A 17,100-nucleotide genomic window follows, 5' to 3' on the forward strand; every position below is an offset into this window, starting at 1 on the left:
TTTCCTTTGAAGTTCCGGATTTCTGAACGAGAGATAACTTGCCCTTCTAAACCTTCAGTCACGTGTCTATCAGCCTAGAAGGGCAAATGGAACTGAAGCAGCTGGTGACTGACTGTGAAAAGGGCCCTTTGACTTGAATTTAAAATGCAAACTGATGTAAAGGAAATCAGTAACTACATTTTTTTACTACACAAATAGCTTCATGTCACTTTTTGGTGGTTGTCATTGAACACTGAGAACTTCAAGGTAGATGAGAAAGCAGGTAAGATGTTCCCTATAGAAAAACTCTTCCCAGAGAAATGAAGCCAATGTATTCCTGCAGATGAGAGCGTGAACACAGATGGAGAGGTACACTTTGATCTGGTGCTGGGCAGTGACTCAGGGAGCCGCTGGTGAAGAAGGAGGTGGCTCCGGGCAGCACTGGAAAGGCCTCAGGTCCCTTTGTGTATATGCAGTAAAACTAGTAACACTATAAACCCAGAGCTGCTAACTAGGTCCGTGGATAACCTTAAGTCAAAGACATGAAACAGTTTACTTCCCTTCCCCAACCCCACCAAGCTGGGAAGGCGCACCTCTTCTCAGAGGTAAGAGAAAATAAGAGAGAGAAAAGAAGTTCTGGAAGCTACCTTCTCGATGCTTCAGACAGCAGAAGGTCCTGTTTAATGGGTCGAGGTGGGAACAGGGGCTGAAGGGAGGTGGTGGTAGAGGATGGTTAGCCTTACCATGAACAACAGTACTGTAGGCACTATGGCACTTGGCAGAGGCAATATTTTTTTTTACTTTTCTTATTATTTTTATAGAGGAGAAATTCACATAATATAAAATTAACCACTTTATAGTACACATTTTAGTGGTATTCAGTACATTCACCATGCTATACAACTATCAGCTCAATCCAGTTGCAAACTTTTTCATCACCCCAAAGGAGACTCTATACCCATTAAACAGTCACTTCCCATTCTGCCCTCCTCAGAGGCAATACTTTTAATAGGGGCTTTCTATTGCCCACCCCCACCCAAATAACACCCAGGGCTCAATAGTGTCTTCTTCAAGCCTAGTTGCAAACACTCAATCATGTCAACTGTGTAGACACAGTCTTTGCATCTCTGGACTTGGCTCAAGCAATCAGAGGCCCTCCCCAAGGCCCTGTGCCTAGTGCTGTCACAGGCATCTTTGGCTGAAGGACCATATCTCTAATAGAGGATCATCGGGTCTTTGGAGAGGAGTTCGGAGGTGTGTGGTGACCAGCATTCACGCACATCTAAGGCTGGCTCTGGATCCCACTCAGGGGTGGAGCTTTACTTTTGACCATGATACAATTTCCAATTGGCTACACACTGCTTGCTCTGGATCAGTGCTTGAAGTGATGACAGACAGCTTCTTGAAGGACTTGACAGAGGCATATCTCTCATGATATCCCCACAAGGCCAGCACGCTATAGTAGGCGCTCAGTCAACAATGGTTGAATTACCCACTAGGAGGGAAGGCTGCCTAACGTTTGGGTACCAGTTAGCTCTGAGGCAAGGCCTGGCTTAGATTCACACTTCTGTTCCTGTGCACCCAGACCTTGGTGTTTCTGAGCCTCAGTGTCCTCATTTGCAAAATAAATCCATAATACTGCTTCTCTCTTAGGGCCCAAGTGAATATTATATAAGCTATAATAGATGTAAAGTGCTTAGGACAGCTTCTCCAATATTGGAGGCCTCTGCACACTGTAGGAAAGGATGATCTCAGTGGTAGAAATGAGGGAGAGGGCTAGAAGGTACATAACATTGTTGAAAAAGTAAAAAAGAGTCTTAGCTCAAGAAACAAGACTACGGATCAGCTGGGGGATACAGGGATGCTTTAAGCCCAACTAACAAGAAGCGATGTCACTTCTGCTTCTGGCTTCCTGAGTCCCAGCAATGATACTCTGGAAGACCTCTTCAAACAGCAGGGGGCCAAAGAAAAAGCCTGATGGGGTCTGTACTGTACAAACAACCAGCCCAGCCCTTGGTTCCATGTGCTCTCCCATTACTAAAATAAAAAACAAAAAACAAAACCCAATGACCTTTCTTGGTTAAACTTCTACGATAGGAATCAAATGTTCCATGGAGGCCTTGTCCCTTGGCATCCAGGCTGGGGTGTGAGAACAGAGTCCGTGTTAAGCCGCAAGAGGCAGATTCCGAAATACCAGGAGGAGCTTGTATTCTGATGTAGAGTTATATTCCCGCCCTGCAGATCTGGATTCCCATGGGACGCAGGACACAGCTCTCCCACTCCATGTATGCCCCTAAATTCTTCCTACATCAAGCTAAACAAACTGTTGACATGAGCCAAACCGATTCTGCTTCACCCAAGCACATTGTTTTCCAGGGCCAGGGCATGGTGCTTCCTGCAACTTGCCATGCTGGGAAAAGAAAAGTATTTTATTTTGGAGCTATTATGGACTTAGCTAAGACAGATCCAAGTTCTTTCTCCTTTTTGTTAGAGAATTGCTCTTTGTCCTGATTGAACCCTGCAGGTTCAGTCAATTTAGGTACGACTGGTTTATTTTACCAGGTCAATCAAAAACAGAAAGAAAGAGAATGGAGATATAATAGCACTTGAATGTATACATGTGTGTAACTATATTGCACTTGGTATTTTCCCATTCCAGAATCAATTTTGTTGTTCACAACTGGAATCGACTAGAGAGTGATGTTTTGAGATGTACCAAGGACTCAGTTCTTGGCCCTTCCATTTTTCATTGATCAAAACAGACATGGCTTGCCCTTATGGATGGCATGAAACTTGAAGTATAACAGAAACTTGAATGAGAGAACCAAGACTGAATAAGATCCCAACGATCTTAGGATCGTTAGGCCGATAGGCCAAATGTGGCAAGATAAAATGTTATGAGGAAAAACATCATGTTATGAAGTTTAAAAAAAGTCAGCTAGAATGTATGAGGAAGGAATAACATGGTTTAACAGTTCACCTGAAAATAACCTGGAGAGAGAAAATAGTTTCATCTTTCATGGAAACTGCTGTCAATTTGTACCAGCTTCCAGGAGCACTGTGTTGAGCAGGATTCTGAAATATATGCTGAGCTCACAGGACAAGAGGGTTCTGACTGATTTCCATTGTTGGCTGTGGGCAAGGAATGGGAGGGCACTGATACAGATATTGCCTATTTGTCAATAGTGGGACAAAATTGATGTGTATCCATAAAATGTGTAAAGTTACCTGTTGTTTTTCCTTGCCCAATATCCATTCACCTTTCTGCTGGGAAGAGAAAGCTGTTTTTCTCTGGATATACACCCCTCCACCACTCTCAGTGCAAATGATTCCAGTGTTGCTGATTCTACTCCCAGTTCTGGTATAGAGAATACCAGGCTTGCCCCAATCAGTGTATCACATCCCCATGGCCACAATGATTATTTCAAAGATAATCAGGTTTCCAGCAGAACGAATCAAAGGCAATTCTGAGGTTTCTATTTAAAATGTTGGGCAAAAGGAAATCTCTCTGCTGAGCATGGTTATGGGGAAAGTAAGAAGTGACCCTGAAGCTGCTTGGCAGTCTTTTTATCGCCATCAGGGAGAAAGCAGCCTGAAAATAGAACCAAAAAGAAGAAAATAAAGAAAACAGAGAGCTCTGATGAAATTATTTAAGCAACTGGATTCAACTGTGCCTGAAGCCTACTATCCTTAATCTTCCAGTCATATGAGCTGGCTTTTTATTTCTTTTTGCTTTTAAGACATTTTGAGTTTGTTTCCTAATACTTTTAACCAAAGAAACCTTAATATTGTGATTTAATAAAGGTAAATACACCACATTCAAGGAGGTGATGGTCCCAGTGTTTTCTATGCTAGTCACAAAGTTTAAGGTTAAGAAAGGGATTCCAGACTTCCCTGGTGGCACAGTGGTTAAGAATCCACCTGCCAATGCAGGGGACATGGGTTCAAGCCCTGGTCTGGGAAGATCCCACATGCCACAGAGCAACTAAGCCCATGTGCCACAACTACTGAACCTGCACTCTAGAGCCCTAGAACCACAGCTAGTGAGCCTGTGCACCACAACTACCGAAGCCCGTACGCCTAGGCTCTTGCTCCACAGCAAGAGAAGCCACCGCAGTGAGAAGCCTGCACACCGCAATGAAGAGTAGTCCCTGCTCGCTGCAACTAGAGAAAAGCCTATACGCAGCAACGAAGACCCAACGCAGCCAAAAATAAATAAATAAATAAATATAAATAAATAAATTTTTTTTAAAAAAGAAAGGGATTCCTGGTTGTAGGAGGAGATGAGCATTACAACGGAAGCCAGTATTTACTGAAGGCTTACTATGTGCCAGGTACTGTCCTCATTAGATCTTCATTACAACTCTATGTAGAAATAGAAATTATTATTTCTCATATTACAGATTAGGAAACTGAGGCTTAAAGAAGCTAAGAAATTTCCTTAAAGTCACACAGTTGGTCAGTGAAGGAGCCAAATTTGCATCCTTGATTGCCTGGCCCAGATCCCATGTTCCTGACTTCAAAGCTGAACTGCTTGGTCCTCTTAAGACTTTTCTAATGTAAAATTCAGAGAAATATCCACTTGCCAGTACATATGTATTTGAAAAAAATACGTTTTCCTTCTGAAGAAGATGGGATCTGGTAACAGAAGGTCTATTTACTAGCTGAGGCCAGAGATGGATTTGACATGAAAATTTGAGAGCAATAACACTATAAGCCACAGTGGAACTGCTCCTCATGGTAAAAGGTTGAGGAATTTAGAGGCCAAGGAGTGATCTGGAAAGAAAGAAAAGCCAGGAAAACTGAACACCGCAAATAAGAAATGGAGGAAAGAAAAGATTCCCTCCACCCCTTCTCTTATTTTCCCTTGTTCCCCAATCCTCCTTGGGAACAACAGAGATAAATGGACCTCAGAGATGAAGAATATCTAAGTAGTAATGATGGTCATTACTACTGTGTACCAAACATCTCTGCCTCTCCTCCCAGCTATATGCAGTCACATTTCCTATATCCCTTAAAGTCAGGTGTGACATGCAACTGACTTCAGTCAACGCGACTTGTGCAGAAGCGAGGAGAAGAGACACGTGTTACTTATGGGCATTGTTTTTTCCCCTTGCTGAGGTGATCACGGAAGCACATTTCAAGATGGAATCTCTATCAGTCTTTCTCCCTGAGTAAGCATACTGAGCAGAATCTCCCTGTCGACCCATTTTAGGCATTCAATTTGAGTGAGAAATAAACTTTGGCTGTGCTAAGACCCTGAGATGTGGGGATTATTTGTTACTGCAACATCACCTAAATTTTCCTGACTGATGTAGAAGATTTCAAGTTTGTTCACTGTGGTTAAAGTCTCTCTGGCATCTCTCCTGTGAGGTCCTCAGTTAATCCAACATTGTTCACTAACCCTTTGTTGTGAGGGGACTCCTCTGGGGAAACTCCAGAAAGATGAAGGAACTGCTGATGTCTGGATTTCATACATAGTTTGTATGCTTACCTACTTTTGCCTGTGATTTCAGTTTGACAGTTTTTCTCTTCCACCTAGTATAACATAGGTCATTTTGTTTAACAGGTTCTCTAAATATTTGAGGACCTTGGGGGAAACTGTATTCCTTAGGAAGAAAAACTGCCATTGAATCTAAAGTGTTTTTTAGAAAAGAGAAAAAAATAAAACCAAACAAGAAAATCCAACAATTTACCATAATCACCAAAGAAAATTACTTTAAGATTTACTATTATTTTTAAAAGGACTTCTATTCCACAATTTAGAGAATTATTTCCTAATTTCCTTTCAGTTTTACATTTCAACTTTTCCTCCTGCCCCACTCATTTAATAATTTAACCATTTTATATAAGTTCCTTCACATTTATCATTTCATTTGCTCCTGTAGATAATTCCCCTCTGAGGTGGTTAAGACAACTGTTCCTTAAACCTTATTTTTACATCCATTTTCTCATCTACTCCATCCAACAAATCTATGAGGTAAGCAATGCTTCTGTTATTATCTCATTTGACAGATGGGAGCACTAAGCCTGAGAGAGACCAAGTGACTTCCATGTGGCAACAAAGTGGTGGAGAAAGGCCCAAAAACTAAATCTCCTGGCTCAGAGCATTAATGAAAAAAAAACCCAGGAAGACCTAGATTACCATTTTTTTAAAAAAATTACCCTGCATTTGGGAAAAGACTGGAAAAGAACGGGAAAAATGAAATGAGTTGTGTAAGTGCCTACTGTTTGAAACATTTACTTTAATGTTTTTATAATGGTGGTTTAAATATGAATGAATAAAAATCGGAAAAAGGAAATAGAAAACTTGCTGAAGTTGCATGGAAAGTGGTCTTGTCTTCTGTATTCTTGAGAGGGAGGGGACCAATTTCAGCTCAAATGTTTCTGGAGTTCAAGATCCAGCCTGTGGTTAATTTTATGCTTATAAGTCTGCCAATTTTGAAAACAATCAGTAACTGATATTTATTGATCACTTACTGTGTCCTAGGCAGTGGACCAGGTGCTTTTCATGGATTATTTTATTGTATCCTCTGCAACGATCTGATGAGTTAGATAGGGTTATTAGTTCTATTTTAAAGATGATGACACTGAGGCTCAGTGAGGTTAAGTAACTTGCTCACAACTACAGATAGAAAACTGTAAAACAGGGACTGCAACCCAGCTAGCTTGACATCAGTGTTCATGTTCATAATCACTGTGCTATATAGTCCCTAAGCTGTTCTATTTGTCATTGCTGCAGAAGCCTGAAGACATAATGCTCACAATATTTTCTCAGAATATAGATTTGTCCCTTCCTCCTTATATCTAATTACATTACTCCCTTCTCACATCTGTTAGTTTTTTTCATGCTCAGGATGAAAAGTGTCATCTCTAATGCCACCCCCTATCGATTAGCAGTGTCTGCTAGAGTGTGGTATTGACAAGGATTCTAAAGCTACGAGAAAAATTGCCATGATTGATTTACAATGTCTGCTGTGGGCACAGGAGGGGGAAGTGTTGACCAAGTGCAAGCAATTTGCCCGCCAGCATCTGAAGGTGGAAAAAGGAAGCATTTGGATAGCAGGTCTAGGGCCATTGCTTCTGATGTTCCCCAAGTCATTGAAGGGCAACAGAAGTGATTTTGACTCCAAACCACTTAAAAGTGATTAGGGAGAAACAATGAGTCCCAGGTGAGTGACAGGAGCCTGGCCAATAACGGGTCTTCATTGCTCCCACCTCGCATTAGTGGAAGAATCTTGTTCTTTTTTTCTGTTGTGCTCACTTATTTACTTGACAAATACCACATGCGAAACAGTATTCTACCTACTAAGGAAGGAACATAGAACAAGATGGACATAATCTCTGCTTTCCTGAAGTTTATCTTCTAGTGGGAAGAAAGGCAATAAACTGGTAAAGAAGCAAACAATTTCATATAATATTTCAGTTAAGTGCTGTGAAAAAGTCAAGCAAATAAGAGGATCTAGCAATGGGGCTAGGGTGCAGGGTGAGAGGTGGAAACTTAGGTAGGGGTTGCAAGGGAAGGTCTGGTTGTCCAGTTGTCAACTTCACAATGACACTGATACATTTGTACCCTCAGGCTCTCAGCTGCAATAAGTTGTATGTCAACATGCACAGCTTAGTAAAGGAGATGCCTTGGTTCCCAAATCTGTTCACTTCTGCAGTGTGGTCTTTGAATCACTTGCTATAGCCAGCAAATTTTATTTTCTTCATGGATTTTTTTGTGTGTGTATTTTTCAAATTTCTACAATGTTTCAATCTATATATTTTATCATTATTATTGTCTCTTCCTATGCTGTTTCCCCCACCTAGACTATGTCTCCCTCTTCTCTATCTCATGAACATGACTTATTCTTCAAGATCCAGGTTGAGTTATACCAAATCCACCCAAGTGAAGTTAGGTATCTCTTCCTGAGGTCACCATGACCGCCTGCACACTGTTTTTTGGGTGTTCCAGTGACAACCTCTGAGACCACTGCGTTTCTGACTCCAAAGCTTCTAGTCGATTTCAGCTTCACCTACCCCAGAATTAGTGCTGTAGGGGCCTTGTTGAAGGTTCCTTTGTAGCCCCAAAGCCTAATCCAAAGCATGATACATAGCAGGAACTCAACAGCTACAATATGGAGGAGAGGAAGATTGGATCAATGGGTCTGTGGGTCTGACACATGCTCTCTGCTTGACCTTCCACAGATCACTTAAGCTCTCTGAGCTAGTTTTCTCATCAATTTAAGGTAAAGACAAAAACCCAGTTCACAAGATGGTTATGAGGATTAAATGAGATGATTCATGCAAAACACTTTGTAAAATACTTGACACAAACTTAGCCCTCCATAAATGATAGTAATTAATAGTAAGTCCGAAGTTGAACAATTAATAGTTGTGATAGCAGTAGTACAGCTGACAGATAATGAAATATGGGTGAATGGATGGATGGGTACATGTTTCTGCTTTTGTGATTGTACTTGACTTGGAATGACTGTTCTGTTCTGAATTCCTCTGGCTTCATGTTCTCCTTGGCTGTTGACTACTGAACACCCCTTCTGTCTCTAGCCTTTGCCTTCAGTACCTTTTTGGAGGCTTAAAGTCTATTTTTTTAATCCACCACTGCTCATGGCTTGGGGTAACATCCAGAGGTTAAATAGGAGACCGACATATGCATTATATACAGTTGTGCTATTTTTACTCCTTCATTCACCTTCTCTTTTTCATCTACACTTCAAAAACTAGTCATTTATGTGGCATTTAATGCCTCATAAATGTTATGACGCTTTATACAGCACTCACTGAGAGAGATATGGTGAAAAGAGTTTATTTGGTATTTTAAATCTAATTTCTCAATGTTATCCTTGTGTTTCCCCCCAGTGGTGTGCATATTTAAGTCCAGCACCCAGGGTTTTGCCAAGTAAATTGTTATTGATATATGGAGTTAAAAAGGCAGGAACAAGAGGTTTCTTACTGTGCTAACTGGTAACTCTGCATGTCTTAAAATAAATCATGCCTGGAACTGCCAAGCCATCCTGGCTTTCTGCTTGCTGATCTGTGAAGAGGCTTGGACCTTTTCCTGAGTGTGTCTTACTCCCCGTCTGCAGGCTGCAGAGCCCTCCTGGCTCATGGGCAGAGGGATGAGCATCGGCAAGATGGCCTCTGCTTCCAACATCGCTGACACAGTCTCCTTCCTGGCTGGAAGCTGAGCTGTGGGGTGTAGGGCTGCTCACCAGGGCCCTGAACACTGAGACACAGACCAAGGAATACAGGTAGAAGCCAAGCATGACCACCCCAGCCCTTGGTATCCTTCCTGGTTCCAGAGCAGACGGTTCAATGAGGAAAGATGTCAAGCACTAGGAAGCACAGAGAAGTCAGTGGAAAGACATATACCCACACACACACATGCAGATTGTGCTGCCATTAAGATTCTGCTTTCAAAAATATATAACATGGGGGAATGCAACTGATATAGTGCTAAGAGAAAAAGGAAAGAACCTTATATATGTAGAACCTTATTGTGTATATATGTATATATAAATGATTAGAAAAAAGACTGGAAGAAAACAAAAATAATAGTCTTTTTTTATTTTGCGGTACGCGGGCCTCTCCCGCTGTGGAGCACAGGCTCCAGACGCACATGCTCAGCGGCCATGGCTCACGGGCCCAGCCGCTCCGCAGCATGTGGGATCTTCCCGGACCGGGGCACAAACCCGCGTTCCCTGCATCGGCAGGTGGACTCTCAACCACTGCACCACCAGGGAAGCCCAAAAAATAATAGTCTTGAATTGGTTGTATCCCATACAAATGTTATGACATCTTCATTTAAGATATTTTCTTTCTATTATCTTTTTATATCCTCCAAATTTCTACCATGTTCGAATATTATTTTCTTAAGATATTATTATTCAAGGCAAGGCAGTAAGACAAGAGACAGAATGAGAGGGGATGGGAGGCAGAATATTTTAGGCAAACTGCAAGAACAGAAACCTAATTAAAACTGACTTAAGTAAAAAAAATTAAATATATTGGGTTACCACTAGGAATCCAGGAACCCTGGGTTCAGGATCCAAGGACTCCAGCAATGTCCTAGGGACCCATGTCTCCCTCCTCCTCCCCCTTCCCCTCTCTCCCTCTCCTTCTCCTGTCCCCCGCTTCCTGTTCTGTCAATAGTGCTAGAGGCCACAGAGTGAAATGGTTGAGAGCACAGGCTCAGGAGCCAGGCTGCCTAGGTTCAAATTGTGCCTTCCCCACTTAAGAGCTTTTTTTAACCGAGAGTTATTTAACCCCTAAATGTCACAGTTTTCTCATCTGTGAAATAGGGATAATAATAGCAATAATAATGATAATAATGATCATTAAGTATAAGGTCTATGAAGACTCAATGAGTTAACATACATAAAGCACTTAGATTAGTTCTTGGCATATGCATGGCACTCAATAAATGTTATCCATCACCACCACTGCCACCACCATCATCACTTGCCTTTGTTGACTACATTTTGCAGATAAAATCTCATCAATGGCAAAATGGCTACCAGCAGCCATACACCTACATCCTCTGAGCGTAGCATCCTCAAAGGAAAGAGGATTTCTCTTTGTCTGTGTTCGATTGTCAATCTCAGGAGACTCTAAATGGCCTGGCTTGGTTCTATGCCCAGAAATGAGCCTGTCACTGTGGCCCAGGAGGTCAGGGACATGTGAGTGGGTCCAGTCTGGGTCACAGGTGTTTTCTATGGTGGGGCTGGGACACTGTAATTGACAGCCACACCAGGCCCTCAGAGAATGAAAGAGTTCCTCCAGAGAAAAAAGAAGACTGTGAATAGGCAATCAAAAAATTATTGCTATCAAAGAGGGACTTTCTTGAATTGAGTATTCTAAACTTCTTGCCAATCAATCAAAAACCAGTGATTGAATCCTCAGATAATGGCCTCAAATTGGATTCCACAGGCGCATAACTTGCAGCAGAAAAGTGGGCTCTATCCCAGGTGGATTATAAAATGCAGGCTGGGGTGGAATGAACAACTATGTGAAATACTACCCATCCCATCCTATGGGCACGTGACACCTAGATGCCAGAAAAGGATACCTTATCAGAGTTAAGGTGTTACAGGTTGGAGTGAGGGAGACCAGTTAGGAGCCATAGCTGTCATCCAGACAAGAGATTTTGGTGTCCTGAACCAAAGAAGTGGACAGATATGAGAAGATAGGGAGTAAGCTCAACAGCACTTAGGAGTAGGCTATGAGGAGAGAGAGGAGTCCAGATGGTGCCCATGGTTTCCTCTCTGGTCAAGTGGGTGAATGAGTATCATTTAATGAGATGGAAATACCTGGGGAAGAACAGGTTGGGGACAGTGGGAGATGGAGGAGTGATAAAGACACCAAGGCCATTCACTACCAAGTGGTATCACATGTCCCTTTCCCGGCAGACTGTGTTGGCAGCACCACTCAAAAAATGTTAAATGAACCCTGGCAATTTCTACATGTTGACATGGAAGACTGAAGACCAGCATTTCATAAGCAAAACACCGTCGCTCTGGCTATAAGACCACCAAGTACTTCTTAAAGTTCATTTGCATGGTGGTGAGTCAGTAACAAAGGCCCTGGGCCTCACAATACATTTGCAACATTTCCAAACTCAGGAGAAAATCTGCAGGGTTTCAGTGATAAACATGATCAGCTCAAACAACCAATTTGTCATGAAGTAATCTGTGTAAATTACCATAGCGAGAATATTTTCTATCATCTGCATGGTTTCATGCAAAGCATTTTCTTCTATTATTTAATCCCTTGGGCTTCAGGGAACTGTTTTACAGTGATCTAATACAGCAGAAGCTGGGTTTATTCACAGGATTTGTTAGAAATGATTCCACCTTCTCGCTCCTTGGCTTTGAGGCTAAAATAATGGATGCACAGAGCAAGTCTGGAGATTCTTGACAAGACTGGAGGACAAGGAAGTCAACATATAGCACAGACATCATTCACATTCTCAAGGCCTTTTAAGATTCATGTGCTAATTTTAAAGATGGGCATTAAAAAAGAAAGGCATGAAAACATATTCTACATTGGTGGGTCTTAACTCTTTGGGGTCTCAGGCACCTTTGAAAATCTTAGAAAACTATGGAACCTATGGCCAGAAGAATCTACATGCACGTGCACACATGTCATATACAACACAGCAAGGACTCATGGAATGCTTTAAGCCCATCTGTGGATTCTAGGTTACGGATACCTACTATGTCCATAAGGACACCTACTATTGTCTATGAATTTTCATGGCCTCTCCTCTTCATTGTTCTCCATTTTAATTTTCAGTATGAGAACAATGAACAGATGAACAGCATGGTGTGTGTACGTAACACACACTTCTTGATTGCCCAAAGATTAGTATGTAGCAGCCTAAATTACCAGAACACAACTGAGAACCCCAAAGGAAGCAAGATACAAAACTACAGGAAGACCATGCACTAAACCTGAAGAGTTACTCTGGTGCCTGCAGGAACCCATTAACTCTTTGTTTTTCACAAAATTCTAGTAAGATTAACTATCTGCTCTCCTAGCCACCAGCAAATCAAACAGTGGAAAATGGGCTGCTATAGACAGGCAGCCTCAAGAGCTCAACTTATTGAGAACCTGACAGCAAGGATAGAGGGGGAAAAAATTCTCAGTGTGTTGCCAAGGGCCTACTATAAGCCTGCCTTTGAGTTAGGTGCTAGGGATAGAAAGATGAATAATTTCCGGTTGATTTAGAAATTGGGGATTGGTGAGAAACAAATAATCAAAATGCAACATGGTAAATGTTTCAGTAAAAATATGTACAAACTGCTACATTGAGAACAAAAGAAGAAATACCAGGCTTTGCCTTTCGAGCCTAGGAAGAGAGTAAAGGGAATAAAAGAGTTGAATCTACAAGGATGAGTCAGAATTGACCAGGTAGTTACAGGGATGAATTTCAGACCAAGACATGTAGTGCAGTTTGGACAGATATATATGAGCACGTATGGATAGGCAGGTGAATATGGGCAGAGGTGGCTGAGCAGGTGTGAGGGGCAGATGGGCACAGGTGAGTACAGACGTGAAGTGTGGATGGGCAGGAATGAATTAGGATCAGGAATGGAGGAAGCCATGCTGACAAGATCAGTGTAATTCTATAGCAGTCCTTGAACACTATACCAGGGGATTTGGATTTTTTCCCAATAGGCAATGAGGAGCCGATACAAGGGTTTTCTCACAGGGTAGGAGCTTGAAGGAATCAGATTTACGAAAGATAACTCCAGCAGCAATTTGGAGGATGAACTAGAGCTGGTGTTGACTGGACTGGCAAAGCAAGCAGTTAGGAAACTATTATAATGGCCTGACTGCAACCACCAAGGCAGTGGTTCCTGCCTTCAGGCAGTGGACCTGAACCAAGGCAAAGATAAATAGGAGTGTATGTGCACGTGGGTATGCATATGTGCAAGAAGAAGAGAAAAGGAAAGAGAAGGAGAGATATTATGTGTGTGTGTGTGTGTTGTATATATGTGTGTTGGCTGAAATATTTTTATGAACTAAGATCTTCAGGCCTTGGTGAGGTATTGAGAAAGAGGAAGGAAGAGGAAGAAACTCAGTAATTTCATTGTATGTATAAGCACAATATTTATATCTTATCCCAACCTCACATATTGAGATCCTTGTCAGTTTAGAAGATATGGTTATTTGAGTAACACAATCTCAAGTTTGCCTTTGAAATATCCATGAAAACAGTGGTTACCAAATGCCAGACAATGGGTTTTCCATATTAGAATCCCCTGGGGTCTTCATTAAAAACAGATTCTTGGGAACTTACCACAGATCTAACAAATCACTCTGGGTGAGAGCCCAGGGAATTCATATTTTTAACTATCAGGTCAAATGACTGCTGGGAAGCTGTGATTGGGAACAACCGCTTTTAACAACTCAACTATCAGTCAACTTGAAGAAGGATGTACAAATGCTCAGAGGAGTAAATCTCTCATGCAACATTCAAGAATGCATACACTACCAATATTTTCATTATACAAAGAGACAAAAGGCCCTCCATTTGATACCACTTTGGGGGGGGGCTCATCTCAAAGTAACTGCATATGCTTTAGAATAGCTTATTGCATTTCTTTCGGCATATTCCTTAATTTAGTCTCTTCAGTAGTTTACCCTCAGCCTAATGTTTTGATAGATATCAATGAGTAACAGGCCAAGCTGAAGCTAAGCAGTCTGCAGAAAATATTCAGATGTAAGTCCTATTTCTTTTTCTCTTTACCTCCCACCCTAGGTGAACTCATCCAGTCCTGTTGCTTAAATAGCATCTATATGCCGATGACTCACAAATTTTTACCCCCATCCTGAATCTCTCATCTATACTTTAGGGTCATATATCCAACTGTCTCCTTGTCATCTCTAGTTGGCATCTCATACGAATCTCGATTTTAAGAAAGCTGAAAAGTACTGAACTCTTAAATCACTCCACCTAACCTTTTCTTCCCCATCTCCAATCTTCTCAACCTCAGCAAATGGTACCACCATTTACCCAGTGGCTCTAGCCAAAATCCTCGGGGAGATCATTCTTGATCCCTCCCTCTTCCTAACCACCCCCTTCCACGTCAATTTCTAAATCTTGTGAATTTTACCTCCCAAATGTATTCCAAATCTGCCCATGACTCTTCACCTCTACGTCTATGACCTTGATCTGAGCCACCACCATCTTTTGCTTTAGCTAACAGAAGCTGGGACCATTTCTCTTCCAAGCCACTCTGACCACTGCGGCCAGAGGGCTCTTTAAAAATTACAGCACCTCATGGCCCTGCTTACAACCCCCGAGCGGTGTTCCAGTGCACTCAGAATCACATCTAAACCCCTTTTCAGGGTTTCCTTTCTCTTCCATCTCATCCAGGCCCTGTGTCCTTCCATCACTACCCTCCAATCAAATGGACCTTCCTCTAGGTCCTTGAACACACCCAACTGCTCCCCATTGCAGAGCCATCACTCCTGCTCCTCCCAAAGTATGCAACTCCTAACCAGGCTAAATTTTCGTCTTCCAGTCTGAGCTAAATCTCTGTCCCAAGAGGTTTGCCCTCTTCGTCTAGGCTAAGATTCAGCACACCTTTTCTGTAGGGAGCCAGATAGGAAATATCTTAAGCCACACAGGCCATGTGGTCTCTATCATGACTACTCAACTATTTTTGTAGCAAATCATCCATAGGCAACATGCAAATGATATGCCTGACTATGTTTCAATAAAACTTTATTTACAAAAAAAGGGAACAGGCAGATTTGGCCTCTAGGCTGTGGTTTGCTAATTCCTGACCTAAACCAAAGTATTACTCTTCTGCTATTCTTTCTCAGAGCTTCTCGTAAGTCCTAAACATGTGCCCACTGCCTGTGTCTCCCACTAGTCTCTTAGCTCCATGAGGACAGAAAGCTCAGGCTCTTATGTATTCCCCATCAAATATATAGTTCCTGGTAGAGCGCTTGCCGCAGTGTGGCCTCAGTAAACACGGGTCGGATAAAGGAAGAAAAGGACAGTTGAGGAAGGAAGGGAGAATTTCTCTTTGAAGCCCAAGTACTTTTTGTAAAAAGGCAGCAGCCATGTCTGGCCTGTACTTTTTAACTCCTTTCTCAACAGAGTTCCTGGGTGAATCACTTATTCATTTATTGCTTTGTTCATTCCATCATTTCTTCAGCAATGCAGTATTTACTAACATCTAAGATGGCAGGCTGAGGGCTCTTCCCAGATCTCTGCTCCCAGAAGCCTTCTTTCTGGTTTTCTGCTGGGAGGCCAGTGCAAGATTCAAGCTTTGTGAAGTGAGATTGAGAGGCCAAAGCAATTAGTAGAAAAGGCCAGCAGGGTCGCCTCTCAACCAGAAGGGAGCCCTGCCCTCTCTGCCCTGACTCATTACCCTAAAACAGCCCTCCCCACAACTCTTCACTGTTTCTCCACTTTGGCAGATGAAAAGTGAATAATTGTGTACCCTGAAAGTTTAGCACCAACACTGCTTTGAAAGAGACGCCACGCGAGGGTTCCATGTCCCACTCCTCCCTCCCTCCCCCCGCAATCCCTACGCCCTTCCCCATCTTCCCCATCCTCCTCCAGGCTGACTGGAATGCCAGCAAGGAAGCTGAGAGATGGGCAGTCATTAAAGATCATCAACTATAGAGCTTTTCACCAGGCAGGATTATGTTTAATAGACAGCAAGAGTATTCCTGCTGGCTCCTGTTAAGTTTCATCAAGTGTGCCTAATTAAATTCTTCAATTAATTATGCTTTTCTGCATTACAAATTTTGATCAAATTGATTTAATTTGGTGCAGGGAGAGATGTTCCTTCACATGCAAAGTGAACCCGTCTGAGGTTAGGTTCTGTGTCCAGAAGCCTCTTGGGATCCCTCTAATCTGGATTGCCTTTACCCTCCTGCATCCTGGGAATTGGTGAATCGCAGGCGGCTCAGGGAATTGGCAATTGTTGCTCTGCCCACATCTGCAAGAGCTGTCCTGAAGCCACAAAGAAGCTGACAGCTGTCTTCCCCCACCCCCTCCCCCCTCTCAGCCTCCCTTTCCTCCTCTGCTTTAAGAAACACCCCCATCTTGGGAAAAATCGCACCCAATCTGTCAGTGAAATATGCTGTGGGACTGAAGTTCTGGCAATCTGTTTCCACTCTGGAGACAAATCTCAGCTTGTTAGTGGCCTTACAGAGAACTTTAGAGCGTCCTTAGTTCACAGAGCCCCAAAGCAAACAGTGCCCCAATCACCCAGGCCAAGGCATTCTCCCCCTCCTTCCACTTACGGTCAAAAGTCCTGCCAAGACTCAACTTCCCAACCCTTCTTTCTCCTTTCCAGGGTCCTTCACTCCATCCTATAAGGCCCTGAGACCTGACATCCCCCAGGCAACCCCCTCCACCATATAGCCACTCGGCAGCCAGACCTTCCTGATGGTCTCACCCTCATCAAAACATCCCTATGTGGGGCCCCACTCACTCCCTAGGGCTTCTCCTATTAATTGACTAGCCAATCTGATGATCAAATTTCTTCCCAAACAACAAAAGCAATAACAACAAAAACTTTTTTTAAAAAAAATGCTCCTTACTGCATAAGCCAAAGTGCGAGCTCCCTTCCATGTGGGTGTGCCCGG

Source organism: Leucopleurus acutus (genome assembly GCF_964270905.1).
Source record: "Leucopleurus acutus genome assembly, chromosome: 3".
In the NCBI taxonomy this organism is placed as follows: domain Eukaryota; kingdom Metazoa; phylum Chordata; class Mammalia; order Artiodactyla; family Delphinidae; genus Leucopleurus; species Leucopleurus acutus.